The sequence below is a fragment of the Suricata suricatta genome, chromosome 6 (genome assembly GCF_006229205.1).
Source record: "Suricata suricatta isolate VVHF042 chromosome 6, meerkat_22Aug2017_6uvM2_HiC, whole genome shotgun sequence".
In the NCBI taxonomy this organism is placed as follows: Eukaryota; Metazoa; Chordata; class Mammalia; order Carnivora; family Herpestidae; genus Suricata; species Suricata suricatta.
This window is the reverse complement of record NC_043705.1, coordinates 9,982,010-9,996,661: the sequence shown is the minus strand read 5'-3', so window position 1 is coordinate 9,996,661 and position 14,652 is coordinate 9,982,010. Positions and strand designations below refer to the sequence as shown.

Here is a 14,652-nt window from a genome sequence, read left to right as displayed (position 1 = left end):
TTATCGCAGTAGTGACTGTCACAAAGGCATTCAGGCCCAGAAGGTATTCAGTTATCCATATTGCTTAGGGGAAAGTTATGTGTTGCATTAGGGTGTATCTAGCTTACTTATCTTTTCCCTGACCAGGTGCGGTCATGTCTCAGGGACAGGGCGGGGGGACAGCCAGCTCCTGACTCTAATTAGCAAAGCATTTTGAGGTTTGGTGCCCAAGCAGAAATCAAAGTTTCAAGAGGGTAGATTTTGGGAGCTGTCTGGGGGGCAAGAGACTGTGCAAACTTGCCGTACCCTCACCAGGAATTTTCACTCTACCGGTGAGTTCAAATAGCTCCCAACAGAAGACGGCCTGACATGGGGCTCGAACTCATAGACATGAGATCATGACCCAGGCCACAGTCAGACACATGACCAACTGAGCCACCCAGGTGCCCCCAGTTGGCTTTTTCTTATTGATGGGATTTGACTGTTCTAGAGACACTTGAGGTTAAAGAAATACAAGTGAACTTTGTTTAAAGCATTTATTGTGATCTTTTTTCTAAATTCTTTGATTTCCTCATCTTTCATGATTGAGGTGCTCATCTATCAGATCACCATTCCCATGGGGTGCTTCTTTGTACATCCAAAGTATCCAATGGATACTTCAAGAAGTCATCATCTTATGAGTGTGAACTCACTGCTGGGGAAATGACTCGGAACCTGACATGGGTGGTTGAAACATTGTGCTTAAAAACTAGGGTGCCATCATTGTATTAGCTTTGTAAACCTCCGGGTTGTATTATGTTAATCACTGTATCATGTGTTCTTTTTTTTTTTTAATTCTATAAGTTTTATTTACTTTTGAGAGAGAGACAGAGCATGAGCAGGGGAGGAGCAAAGAAAGAGGGAGACACAGAATCCAAAGCAGGTTCCAGGGTCTGTCAGCACAAAGCCCGATGCAGGGCTCGAACTCACAAACCGTGAGATCATGACGTGAGCTGAATCAGATGCTTAACCGACTGAGCCACCCAGACTTCCCAAGTGGATATTACCTTAAGACACTAAGTTCGTGGCCATTTATTAGGCAGCAAGAGAAAACTAATACAATTCTTAAATATGCATTGGCTCTGTTCAGTGTAAGTCAATTTGCCTTTGTGGAACTGAAGTCAATAATTACTCAAATCATCCATTGCTCATTGTCCTGCAGTTATGGTGATTCAACAGCTAACAATCACATGTCCCCACTTCCAAACTCAACCAATTCACACATCTATTTGCCTTCAATCCCCAAGGGAAATTCTAATTCATTGTATTGATCCCAGCAGTGGTGCTGAACTGAGTCAGAGTTCTATAGGTAAGAAGTTTCTTTTTCTATATTTTTTTAAGGTTTATTTATTTTTAAAAGAGAGGGGGACAGAGTGTGAGCAGGGGAGGGGCACAGAGAGAAGGAGACACAGAATTCAAAGCAGGCTCCAGGCTCTGAGCTGTCAGCACAGAGTCCGATGCAGGGCTTGAACTCACAAGCCACCTGAGCCAAAGTTGGACGTTTAACCGACTGAGCCACCCAGGCACTCCAATAGGTGAGAGGTTTCGAGAAGGTCTTGGGTGATAACAGACCACAGCAGGCCATGAATGGTTGATGCCAACAGAAGAGGGGGCGACGGGCAGCGCAAGTCACATGGGTGCAGGTCACAAGCTGGAAGTAAGGCAAAGAGAAGATGGTTCAAAGATCCAGAACCCCATCAAAGATACCAGAGAAACAAAGGGTCAAGGGCATGAGCAAAGAGCCTGCAAAACTGGTCAGGAATGAGCTATGGAGACTGGGATCCAAGACTCAGGCTCTAGACAGGAGGTCCAGGAAGCAGACTGGGGACTTGCCCCCATGAGGAGACGTCAGACAGGGTCATCCAGAAGTGATGTCATCACAGTGGAAGGTTAGCTCTGAAAGCAGGAACGTAAGCCCACCCAGCTGGGGGTTCAAGAGATAAAGGTTTCCCAAGAGAGTGAAGGTTTATTTTATTTTATTTTATTTTATTTTATTTTATTATTTTATTTTATGTTTGTTTTTAAGAGACAGAGAGAGAGAGAGAGAGAGAGAGAGAGAGAGCGCCAGCAGGGGAGGGGCAGAGAGAGAGGGAGGCACAGGATCTGAATGAAGCAGGCTTCAGGCTCTGAGCCGTCAGCACAGGGCCCGACGTGGGGCTCAAATCCACAAACTGTGCGATCATGACCTGAGCTGAAGTCAGCACTGAACCGACTGAGCCACCCAGGCACCCCTAAAGGTTTTTTAAAAATGTTTATTTATTTATTTTGAAAGAAAGCACAAGAGAGTGAGTGGGGGAGGGGAGAAGGGTGGCGGGGGAGAGAACTCCAAGCTGATGGAGCGCTGTCAGCACAAAACTGCACAAGGGGCTTGAACTCACGAACCCTGAGATCATGACCTGAGCCAAAATCAAGGGTCGGATGCTTCATCAACTGAGCCCCCCAGGAGCCCCACGAGACTGAAGGTTTTTAAAGTGTGGTCCCTGTATGGGCCGGTCTCAGCGTCGCCCGGGAGCCGGTTGGAAATGCGCACTGTCCAGGGCTACCTGAGACCTAAGGAATCAGAAGCTCTTGGGTGTGGGGCTCCGCATTTGGGGACCCCCTGGGGCATTTAGATGCTCAGTAAAGTTGAGAGCCACAGGACAGTGTCCTTCCAAGACAACTAACTTGAGGTCCACCGGGCCAAGCCATTAGCTTAGCTTCCTCTTTCCTCCTTTGCCGGCTTCCTGTTTTCCCACCAAAGCCCTTCTGCCAGGACCTGTGGAAGGGGAAGGCAGCCCTCAAATGCTAGTCATTTTGCTTCCCATCTTGGGCTTAGCCTCAAGCGGATCGTTGCTGAGCTGCGTGTATGCACATTAATTCAAGACAGGTTTCTAAGGGATTACAAACTGTTACTGCAGGCACGAGTCTAAGTGGCATACATAGAGAAGAGAAGGGGGAAACATAGGCAATTAGTAACGTTCCATAGCCAGGTACACCACAAAAAAGCAAAGCCATGAGAAGGCTCGAAGGTAATCTTTACCCTGGAGATCTCTTGCAGGAAAAAAAAAATTATAATACGAGTATTTAGTTCTTCTGAGTGGTTTTCACAACATAAATGAAGCAAGAAAGAAAATCCGGTTTAAGTTAAAATCACATTTCTTAGGAGTGTTGTATGTGTGTGAGAGACTGGTGTCTACTTTGTAAACGTTTATTCAGCGAACACCTTTTTCCCTTTATTATCGAAGTACGATCTTAAAAAATTTTTTTTCAGGAATGACATTTACTAAAATGCTTTTCTTAAGGGTGAATATTTCCTATGGAATGTATTTCCTAACTTGCAGTCCAGAATTGAGTTGCAGCTTATTATTATTATTATTATCCCTGTGTCTTCATGGTTTATTGCAACTGACCACGTGGCACTAAAATATTTCTAGAACTGAGAACTGAATTCACATCAACTGAAGCTCATCTGTACTGTTCCCTGTACATTAACTAACAAGTTATTCTCATGATCTTTTGTCATCTTTTGTTAAATGTATAAATAAGAATAAATATACAAAGAGAAAGCAAGGAGGGTCAAAAATGTTTCAAAAAATTAACACTGGATTTTTTTTTTAAACTAAGAATGCCAACTGAGATTCAACTGCCAAAAAATAAGCGTGGATGAATAAAACACCAAGTAGAAATTCCTTTTTTATATTTTGGACCAGGATGAAGGATATGGACAGTCTGAGACTATCTCCTTCGGAGGAAATACTTCTCTGCTCTCTTTGGGGTATTCCCAGCCTACCCTCCTTAAATCAGCCAACAAGAATTCTAGAATTTCCCCAACATGAACAATTAATAGAAAAAAACAGCATTTTGTTCTCTTTGTATTAAAGGGAGCCACCAGGTGCCTGGGTGGCTCAGTCAGTTAAGCATCTGACGTTGGCTCAGGTCATGATCTCACGGTTCATGAGTTCGAGCCTCGCATCAGGCTCTGTGCTGACAACTCAGAGCCTGGAGCCTGCTTAGGATTTGTATCTCCCTCTCTGTCTGCCTCTCCCCTGCTTGCATGCTCTTTCTCTCACAAATCAGTAAACATTCTAAAACGATTTTTAAAAATTACATCATGTATAAAATTATACTATGTCTTGCAGAAAATTTATAAAATTATACTGCATCTTGTAGAAAATACAACAAAACACAAAGAAAAAAATTAAAATTACCCACAATCCAACCTTGTAGATGGCTCATGCTAACAGTCTGGCTTACTAAATTCTTGTCTTTTTTCAAAGTACACATAATATATACACAGTCAACGTTTTTTCCCCCACAGTCAACTTTTTAAAACAAATTAGAACCATGCTAAATATACTTTGGTTTCTTGCTTTTTCCCTTAAAATTACAACTGGGATTTTTATGTTAATAAATATTTATGAGAAGAAAACATTTTGAACCACTGAATGGTTTTTCAAGATAAGAATTACCATAATTTAATCAAACCTCTACTGACATGCATTTACATAATTTCCAATTTTTGTTATTATAAAAATACTGTAATAAGTGTTCTTATACACAATGTTTTCTACATATCTCTACTTTCTTGTTTTGGAATATAATTATTAGAAGGTGAGCTTTTGAGGTTCCCAATATAGGTTTTTAAATTTAAATTGATTACTATTGAGATGCCTGGGTGGCTCAGTGGGTTAAGCATCTGACTTTGGCTCAAGTCATGATCTCGCAGTTCATGAGTTTGAGTCCCACATCAGGCTCTGTGCTGACAGCTCAGAGCCTGGAGCTGCTTTAGATTCTGTGTCTCCCTCTCTCTCTCTCCCCACCTCTCAGCTCGTGCTCTCTCTCTGTCTCAAAAATAAATGTTAAAAAAATTAAAAATAAGTTTTTTAAATGATTACTATTAATTTTAGAGACATAACTACAAAACATGAGTTTGAAATTTTGTGCCCAAGTCCTAAGGTAAACAATTTTGGTGCATTAGTGCAAGACCCGCTTTAAACCGTTGGCACACACCACGCGTACAAATCCTTGGTGTTTTTGTTGACAGCTCCCGTGGAGCCACATCTGCGTTGCTCTTTGGCACAAGATGATCTTAGATGGGGAGAGACCCATCATCGAGATGTCAGAGCTCCTCAAGCTAAGCCCTACATGTCACGTGGCCCTCATAAAAGTAACAAAATGATTTTTGCAGCATTATAGGCATATGTTACCAGTAATCTGTTAAAATTGATGTCTCATGTTCATATGAAATAGTAAACAAGCAAGTACAGGAGAAGAAAATTCTGAAAACGAAGAGCAATAAGGGTAGATTAGCTTTCGCAGACGTTACAGCGTAGTATAAGGTGACAACAATAAAAACTGTGATAAGTACTTGTGGGTAAATTGACAGATTCACGGGAAATGCTATGGGGCCTAGCAATAGGCCCACAACACACCTATGAACACTTAGTAGGTAAAGAGGTGGCATTTAAAACTATTGGAGGAAGTGGGCCACCCGGCTGGCTCAGTCAGTGGAGCAGGCTCCAGGCTCTGAGCTAGCTGTCAGCACGGAGCCTGACGCGGGGCTCGAACCTATGAACCGTGAGATCATGACCTGAGCCAAAGCCAGACGCTCAACTGACTGAGGCACCCAGGCGTCTCTCTTTTTTCTTTTTTAAAATTCTTTTTAATGTTTATTTATTTTTGAGAGAGAGAGAGAGAAAGAGACAGAGAGTAAGCAAGGGAAGGGCAGAGAGAGAAGGAGACACAGAATTGGAAGCAGGCTCCAGACTCTGAGCTGTCAGCACAGAGACTGATCAGAGGGCTCTAACCCACGAACTGTGAGATCATGATCAGAGCCAAGGTCAGATGCTTAACCAACTGAGCCATCCAGGCGCCCCAACATGGGGAAAATATTTTCAAATTAAATCACAGGGAAGTGCTAATTTAGCTGACACATAAAGACCTTCAAATCTGTGTGAAAGACCAAGACTCCAGTAGAAACTTGGGCAAAGGGTCTACACAGGTAGTTCACCGAAAAGGGAATACCAAAGACTCTTAAACACGAAAAGATGTTCAGCCACACTTTTTAAAAGTTATTTCTTTGTATTTTTTAAATTTTGAGAGTGGGGGGGCCAGTGGAGGGGCAGAGAGAGAGGGAGAAAGAACCCCAAACAGGTTCCTTGCTGTCAGTGGAGAGCCCAATGCGGGGCTCAGTCCCACAAACTGTGAGGTCATGACCTGAGGCAAAATCTAGAGCTGGATGTTTAACTGACTGATCCACCCAGGGGCCCCCAACCACACCTTAAAAAAAAAAACCAAAATGGGGCACCTGGGGGCTTAGTCGACTCTTTGGCTCAGGTCATGATCTCACGGAACGTGGGTTTGAGCTCCACATTGGGCTCTGTGTTGACAGCGCAGAGCCTGCTTGGGGATCCTTGCTCTCTGCCCCTCCCAAGCTGTTTTCTCTCAAAAAAAATTAATTAAAATTTTTAAGTAAAAAAATACGATGAGAGTATTTTTTGTGACTTTTTTTAACCTATTGGATTGGCAAAGATCAAAGTTTGTGGACATTCACAGAAGGATCTGGAAAAACAGACCTTCTCATACAACGTTGGTTGAAGTATAAATTGAGGCAGCCTTTGTGAAGGGCACTTTGGCAACATCTATAAAAATAGCACATGCATTGGCCCATTCGCTCAGCAAGTCCCCTATTAGGTCTTTATCTTACTGATACAGTCATTCATACATGTGCAAGGAGCATCGTAAGAGCAAAAGACTGGAGATAATATAAAAGCATGCTCGTTGAGTGTTGACTCTTGATTTCAGCTCAGGTTATGATCTCACAGCTCATGGGTTCGACCCCAGCATCGGGCTCTGTGCTGACAGTGCTTGGGATCCTCTCTCTCCCTCTCTCTCTGCCCCTCCCCACTCATGCTCTCTCTCCCTCTCTCTCTCGAAATGAATACATACACTTAAAAAAAGCCCATAAATAAGGCCTGTCTAAAATAAATGCTGATACATTGAAACAATGAAATATTAGACTATCAATAAAACAGAAGAGAATGCGGAAGCTCTTCATGTGTTGATCAGAGATCACCTCTGAGATAGATCGATTGATAGGTATGGATAGATACCTGCCCCATATATGTAGATATGTACCTGTGCCTTTTTTTTAAAAAGTGTTTACTTTTTTTTTGAGAGAGAGAGAGAGAATGAGTGGAGGGAGGGACAGAGAGAAGGAAACAGAGGGTCCGAAGTGGGCTCCAGTCTGATGCGGGGCTTGAACTCAAGAACTGCGAGATCATAACCCAGGCAGAAGTGGGATGCTCAACCTTTGAGCCAGCCAGGCACCCCAAAATGTATACGTGTTGATGCTGTTGACGGTGTATGCACACAGTATCTTTGGAAGGACTCACACGGAGCCAGAGCTGGTAACAGTAACAGGCTTTGAGAATGCAAACTCGATGGTTTCATTGCACTCATTGAATTTTGAAGCCTTTGAAGGAATCACCTCTTTGTAAAACTAAATAGAACTAAAGTGAACATTGTGAGTTGAGTAGGCCTTCGCAACCATACAAACCGGCCTGGGTCCTAACGACGCAGTCCAGGAAAGAATAAAAGAAATATCTCAGCAAAAGGAAAATGTCCAGGAGCGATGGTTCACCTAAGTCCCCAACGGTCCGGTAGTGTGAGTTCTCTACTCCGTATGCCAACCACGGAGCCCAGCAATGACCAACGCCTGAAGGTCCTTGGCAGCTGGAAAAGGTTGCTTGGCATTCCTCTCCCTGCTGGCTAGCACTGGGGAAACTACTAGAGCACACATTTAGCCTTCCCCAGGGATGACTGGCAGGGAGCCATCAGGACTTCAGCAAATACAAAATCCAGTGAAATGGAGAAAATGTTGAAGTCCTCTGGCTCTGCTGCAGTGACTGGATGTACAACCGCACCAGCCACCCAGACACGGCAGCACGGACGCGGCCCCCACCGCAAGAGAGAGCACATCTTGACAGACATCTTTTTTTTTTTTAAGTTAAAAGCAATAAATCTGTTCTTGTTTAAGTGGCAGATGGATTGTTCCTTGGCTTTTGGCAAACTTTGCAAAGCAAAGGGAACCCATATGGTCTGGAAGGGGGGAAAAATGGGGCAACTACCAGGATCTGGATCTGACTGCGTAGCTAATCACTTAGCAGTCAGCCGTGACTAATGGGCTACGTCCGGATGAAAGTGGCTTCCTAAACCGCCTTACGCACTTTACCTGCGTTAACTCACGTGCTTGTCACAGCAATTCTAAGAGGTTTTCATGACGATGATACCCATCTTAGAGAGGAGGCATCGGAAGCACAAGAGTTTAACTCATTTGCCCAAAGTCGCCAAAGGAGTGAACGGTGGAGCAATGAGTGGACCTAGGTAACGTGGCTGTACCTGTACTGTCATCAAGACGTATGGCATTCTGTGTCAGAGTAGTTGGATTCACAGTGTGATCTATGCATGGAAAATAGCCATTTGTATTAGAACTAGGGCCTCTTGAAACTCACAGATCATGTGCGTGTGAACTGTCTGTGTTCGTTCCCTTAGTCAGTGTTTGGTAACGCTGTGAAACCACCTTTTCCTTCTAAAGATCCATAGAAGCCACCCATGCAGTTATCTGGATCCAGGAGCATTGCAACACTACTTTTCCTGAAATACACACGAGTTCCACCCATCCTGTCCCTTTCATTTACCTTCCTCTCTCTAAATCTGTTTCATTTACCATGGATAATATCTCTCACGCACAAAGAACGCAAATAAAGCAAAGCAAAATAAAGCAGGAGTCCTAAGCAAAACGTAGGACAAAACTCCAGTCTGATGAAGACGGAAGACTGAAAAAAGTTCACGAGACAACAGATCCATGCAGTGAGGACACGGATGACCCGACTCTCAGTCATGAGTTATTCACAGTAGGCAAAGAAGACTAAAAATAGGGCAACTGGGCACAGACACAGGGTTCCAGCTTAGAAGTTGCTCTGGTTTTTTTCTTTGCACTATTGACCTCTCCTAAGATTCTCCACTATGAGAAAGCAGGCGGATGCACTGAGAAAACAGTATAACGGAGCCTAAGAACCACGAGGCTTTGAAGCCAGGCCATGTGACATTCCAATGCTACCATCTTCCAGCCGGTGATTCTGGGGCTTATGACTTAGGTCTCCAGCTTCGGTTTCCTGGAACTCATATTGGACACGATCAGACTAAGCAAATAGAATCGAGGGAATATTGCACATAATGTAAGTTAAGTGCCTGACATTGGTGATAAAAAATGAAACCTATTACTACCAGCATATTTTTTTCTACTTTATCTGTTGAGTCTTCCTCTTCTTTTTTTTTCCCCATTTCTCATGTAAGCATAAGGAAATTACACAGCGCTGAACACAATTACAAAGAAATGATTATTATTTCAAACATACAGGAAAGCATTGGGGTGCCTGGGTGACTCAGTCAGTTAAGCACCAGATTCTTGGTTTCGGCTTAGCTCATGATCTCATGGTTCCTGATTTTGAGCCCCACATTGGGCTCTGCACTGGCGGCGTGGAGCCTGCTTGGGATTCTCTGTCTCCCTCCCTCTTCCCCTCCTCTGCAAACACACACACACACACACACACACACTCTCTCTCTCTCTCTCTCTCTCTCTCTCTCTCCCTCTCTCAAAATAAATAAAATTTGAAAAACAATACAGAAAAGCATGGAAAATAACATACCATTACCTATGTATGTATCCATCAAGAAAGAGTGCCATTTTATGTTTTAAATTTTTACATAAATCGAATCAGATTGCCTATATTATTCTTTCTTTAATGTTTATTTATTTATTTATTTTAGAGAGCACGTGAGTGGAGGAGAGGGGCAGAGGGAGAGAGAGAGAATCTTTCGGAGGCTCCACACCCAGCACAGAGCCCGATGTGGGGCTCTATCTCACAACTATGAGATCATGACCTGAGTCAAAATCAACAGTCAGATGCTCACCTGACCGACCCACCCAGACGCTGTTGCCTATATTATTCTATAGATTGCTGCTCCCTCCCCAGCACCGTGTTTTGGAGATTTACACATGCTGATAGGTGTAGCTTTGTTAGCTGTTTCAAATGCTCTGCGGTATTCAATTGTAGGAACCTGCCATAATGGATTTCTGGATTTCTCCTGCTGTTGGACATCTAGATTGTTTTCAGTCTTTCACAATTGCAGAGACTATTGCAATAGACATCTTCCTTACACGTGCTTCTTTGCACACCTGTGGGACAGTCTCCCTGGGGTACAACTCCATAGCCCCAGAGGAACAATTGCTAGGTTCATGTGATAGCTCCATTTCCATCATCACTAGCTATTACCAAGTTGTGTTCCGGATGGCTATAGCATTTCATTATTGCAGATTGTGCATTTTTTTGGTTTGCTTTTCCCTCTTCATTGAACTAGACCTTACCCACCATAAAACCTACCCATTTAAAGTGTACAACCCAACAGCTTTAGTATATTTGCACAATTGTGCAACCATCACCACAATATAATTTTAGATTCATGAGGCAGTGTTTTTATTTACAAATAGAGTTAAGAAATCTGTAAGGCTGGTTATGTGTCCTGGCCAATGCAACCACAAGAATCCCTTGGGAGAGACTACTCGGTACAGATTTCTTTGTTTTAAACCTGTTTGAGGAGGTAGCTGGAAGGAACATTCCTAATTAGATTATGAAAAATACACAAAAAAAGCTCTTTCGATGCAGGGTCCTGTTATTTGCTTAAAAAAGCATTCCTATTTATTCACCTCGAGTAAAGTGACTCAGAACTAACTCTATTTGAAGACTACGGGAGGAGTGAAGTATCGAATGAAGGCGTTATTTCCCATCCTCCCGCTAGAACAATTCTTGCTCCTGCCAGAAAGGGAAGGAGGTGTGACTCGAGCACGGAATTTGGAGTAAACAGTTGTGAAAGCCGGTGCCCTGGCAGAGAAGGGAGCAACCGTCTTTTAGTTCCCCTGCAGCTTCACTGAGCTTTTGATCAAACACTTCTCTGTGCTCTGAGTTATTAGTTAATGGCACTTTCGAGTCCTATTTACTCCAACTCCAACTTCATGTATTAACGGTGGCTTGGAATACAAATTTATAGAAGAAGATAGTTCCTAATCCAGCTCCCAAAAGTTCAAACTTGAAAGCTTTTTTTTTTAAGTGTTTTATTTATTTTTTCGATAGAGAGAGAGACAGAGCATGAGAGATGGAGGGGCAGAGAGAGAAGGAGACACAGACCCGGAAGCAGGCTCCAGGCTCTGAGCTAGCTGTCAGCACAGAGCCTGATGCGGGGCTCAAACCCACGAACGTGAGATCTGACCTGAGCCGAAGCCGGATGCTTAACCGACTGAGCCACCCAGGCGCCCCTTGAAAGCTTTTTTTATGCTTGGAGTCTTGCAAGAAGATTAAAGGTTCAAGACTCAGGGACGTCAGGCTCAAGATCAACGTCTATGATTCTCTTGTGTTAGTTCATTCCTGTTAGTTATTGGCTTAAGGATGTCGATTTTCAGATACTATGGTTTCATGTCATGTGTGCGGCAGCTTTCTGAAATTTCCTCCATGCCCTTCTGACCTCCCCTCAAGTTCAGAGGGACAGTCACGTCCTGGGACAGCCAGCAGCAGGTGGTACAACCAGACTACGCAAGACTGTGCTGAGGAGGAAGGGAAGGACTCAGACCGCAGGACTGGCCACCCAGGGCAAACAACACTAATCCTCACCTTGCCCACAGTGCACACCCTGCCCACATGCTCTGGGCCAGCCCCACCCCAACTGTGGGTCAACAGACTTCGCCTAAAGTCAGACACAACAATGAAGTGTGACTTTTGGTTTCTTCATATGTACCATGATGTCTCTGCCCTGGATATTTATACCAACTCTGGCGACTGGGATCCCAACTCCGATTTCTCCACGAGTCTGTGAAGAGCACTTGGACTCCCCTCTTGCAGGGTCCTCTGCTGGGGGAGATGGCTTGGCAAAACATCCTCCGCCTGTGAATTTAGTATTTACTGCTTGGAGATGAAGTGATTGGGCTTTTTCGGGCTTTGGAACCATGCCCTCCATCAGCAACCAGCCCCGGGGGTTAGGAGCCGACTTCAGTTCATAAGACGCAAGGAAGGTTTCCCCAGCTCCTGTTAGCTAGTCGTACAGATCCCTTCCCTACACTTGGGGAGAGGGCATTGATGACAAGTTGGGGTACCCTCCCAGGCTGAGCCAATGCTTTAGGGTCTGTGAAAACGAAGGACTGAAGTGGGAAACGGCTCTGCTGGGCACTGGAAGGGAGAAAGTCCAGCCAGCAGCCTTGAACGCAGGGGAGAAATCATGTTGGGACCGGAAGTGGCGAGGCAGAGGAGTTTAGGAAATTGAACCCCCTCTTCTGCTGGAGACAGGCACCCCCTGGGCCATTCCCCTGAACTGGCTTTGGGGCTAGCACTCCCAGACTCCGCTTTCCAGCTCTCCCCCAGCTTGCCTGAGTCCTAGGGCTAGGCTCCTGCTTCCTTCCGCACCAGCCGGCCCACTGCCACACCGACCATGAACAACTCACATACCTCGCCCATCGGCAGCTGCCCTCAGTTTCCAGTGCCTGGATGGGAACTCTACTGCACAGGGAGACAAGGGTCACTTTCGGTCTTTCTCTTTAAAGTCTCTTCCCTACAACCTGCAAGGGTCCCCAAAGTCAGGTTGTGGGTAAGGAAGGTACTTTCTGTGGGCTTCAAGTGCATTATTCCATTGAACCCTCAAAAAGATCCTACCAGGGAGGTGTTATTATCTTCATTTTTGGATGAGAACACAGAAATCCAGGAAGGTTAGAGGTCTTGCTTAGAATCATAATATATATAGGGCAGGGGTGGAGTTCACACCCAAGTGGTCCGACTCCACAGCTTGAAGGTGTAGGGGAGGGGAAGGGAGGTGGGTCCACCTGGGTGCAGGTGAGGAGGAACTTTAAAATATAATGAAACCAAGTAGAAATCAGATGGCTTTTTTTTCCAGGAAGTTTAAAACAATGATTATTTATTTATTTTGAGAGAGAGCACAAGCAGGGGAGGGGCAGAGAGAGAGAGAGAGAGAGAGAGAGAGAGAGAGAATCTGAAGCAGACTAGGCACTGTCAGCACAGAGCCCAACGTAGGCTCGATCCATAAACCATGAGATCTTGACCTGAGCCAAAATCAAGAGTTCAACCCCCAACTGACTGGGCCCCCCAGGCGCCCCCAGATGGCTGGTCATCACCACGTATAAGCAGTTGTCAGTTACACAGTGAGGATGTATTTTTCCTCCCTTGGGTGACCCAGACCAATACTCCCGTATCTGTGTATATGGTGCCTGACTCTGGATTAGCCAAGGTGCAACTCGGGGGGGGGGGGCAGGGCACTCAACTGGGACACTGAGGATTGCAGGACAAAAAGATGGAAATATTCTGGGTTTTTCTGCTTATTATAAACTACACATAAAATTCACCATTTTCACCCTATAATTCGGTGTCATTATGTACATTCACAAGGCTGTACAAGCATCATCACTATCCATTTCCAGACCTTCATCATCCCAAACAAAAGCTCTGTGTCCATTAAACAGGACTCCCTATTCTTCCCTCCCTCCAACCTCTGGTCACCTCCATTCTTCCTGTCGTTACAAATTTGCATGGTCTAGGTACCTCATGGGGAGAGAATCATATAATATTTGTGTTTGGCTTTTGAGTCTTTTTTTTTTCATTTACCATGTTGTTTTTTTAAATGTTTATTTTTGAGAGAGAGAGAGAAACAGAAGGACAGAGCATGAATAGGGGAGGGGCAGAGAGAGAGGGAGACATAGAATCTAAAGCAGGTTCCAGGCTCTGAGCTGTCAGCACAGAGCCCGATGCAGGGCTCGAACTCATGGACCACAAGATCATGACCTGAGCCGAAGTCAGATGTTTAACTGACCGAGCCACCCAGGTGCTCCCATCATTTACCATGTTTTCAAATTCATCTAATGTAGCATTGTATCAGAATTTATTTTTTATTTCAGAGAGAGAAAGAGTGTGTGTGAGTAGGGTAGGGAAAGAGGGAGAGAGACAGAGACAGAGAGAATCCTAAGCAGGCTCCACACTCAGCACCGAGCCTGATGCAGGGCTAGATCCCATGACCCTGGGATCATGACCCGAGCCTAAATCAAGAGCCAGACACTCAACCAACTAAGTCACCCAGGCACCTCAGAATTTAAGGTGGAATAATATTCCATTGTGTAGAAGAACTTGGGTTTTTAATGACACCCTGGAGACACCATACCTTAAGAGAATGTAAAGTTCGAGAAGTTTACCTTTTGGTGTAGGTCATGGGCCACTGGATCTTCCGTGTCTTACAGCTGGAAGAACCCCAACCGGCCTCGAAGGTACAACTCAGGTTCTTGTGTGAATCTTGTGTGAAGCTCCCAGGTGGGCAATGAGGCCCAGAGAGAACTCAAGACGGAAAGGCTCCAGCATGTAGCAAAATGTTACAGAATTTTTGCGTGTGCGTGTACACGCACGTGCATGTGTAAAGATAATCTATATTTACATTCACACATGCACAAATGTGCAACTAATGACACACCTTTCATTCTTTTCATCCTCCCTTCAGTTATTTTGTTAACTTTTTTCTTTTTGTTTTGGGAGTGTGCAGGCGCATGCCATG

At 44.5% G+C, this 14,652-nt stretch overlaps 1 long non-coding RNA gene across 2 annotated transcripts in view; it reads left to right on the top strand.

Annotated features, from left to right (window-relative positions):
* The window catches only part of LOC115293887, a 40,117-nt gene that overhangs the window by 13,942 nt on the left and 11,523 nt on the right, over positions 1 to 14,652 (top strand). The window lies entirely within an intron of this gene.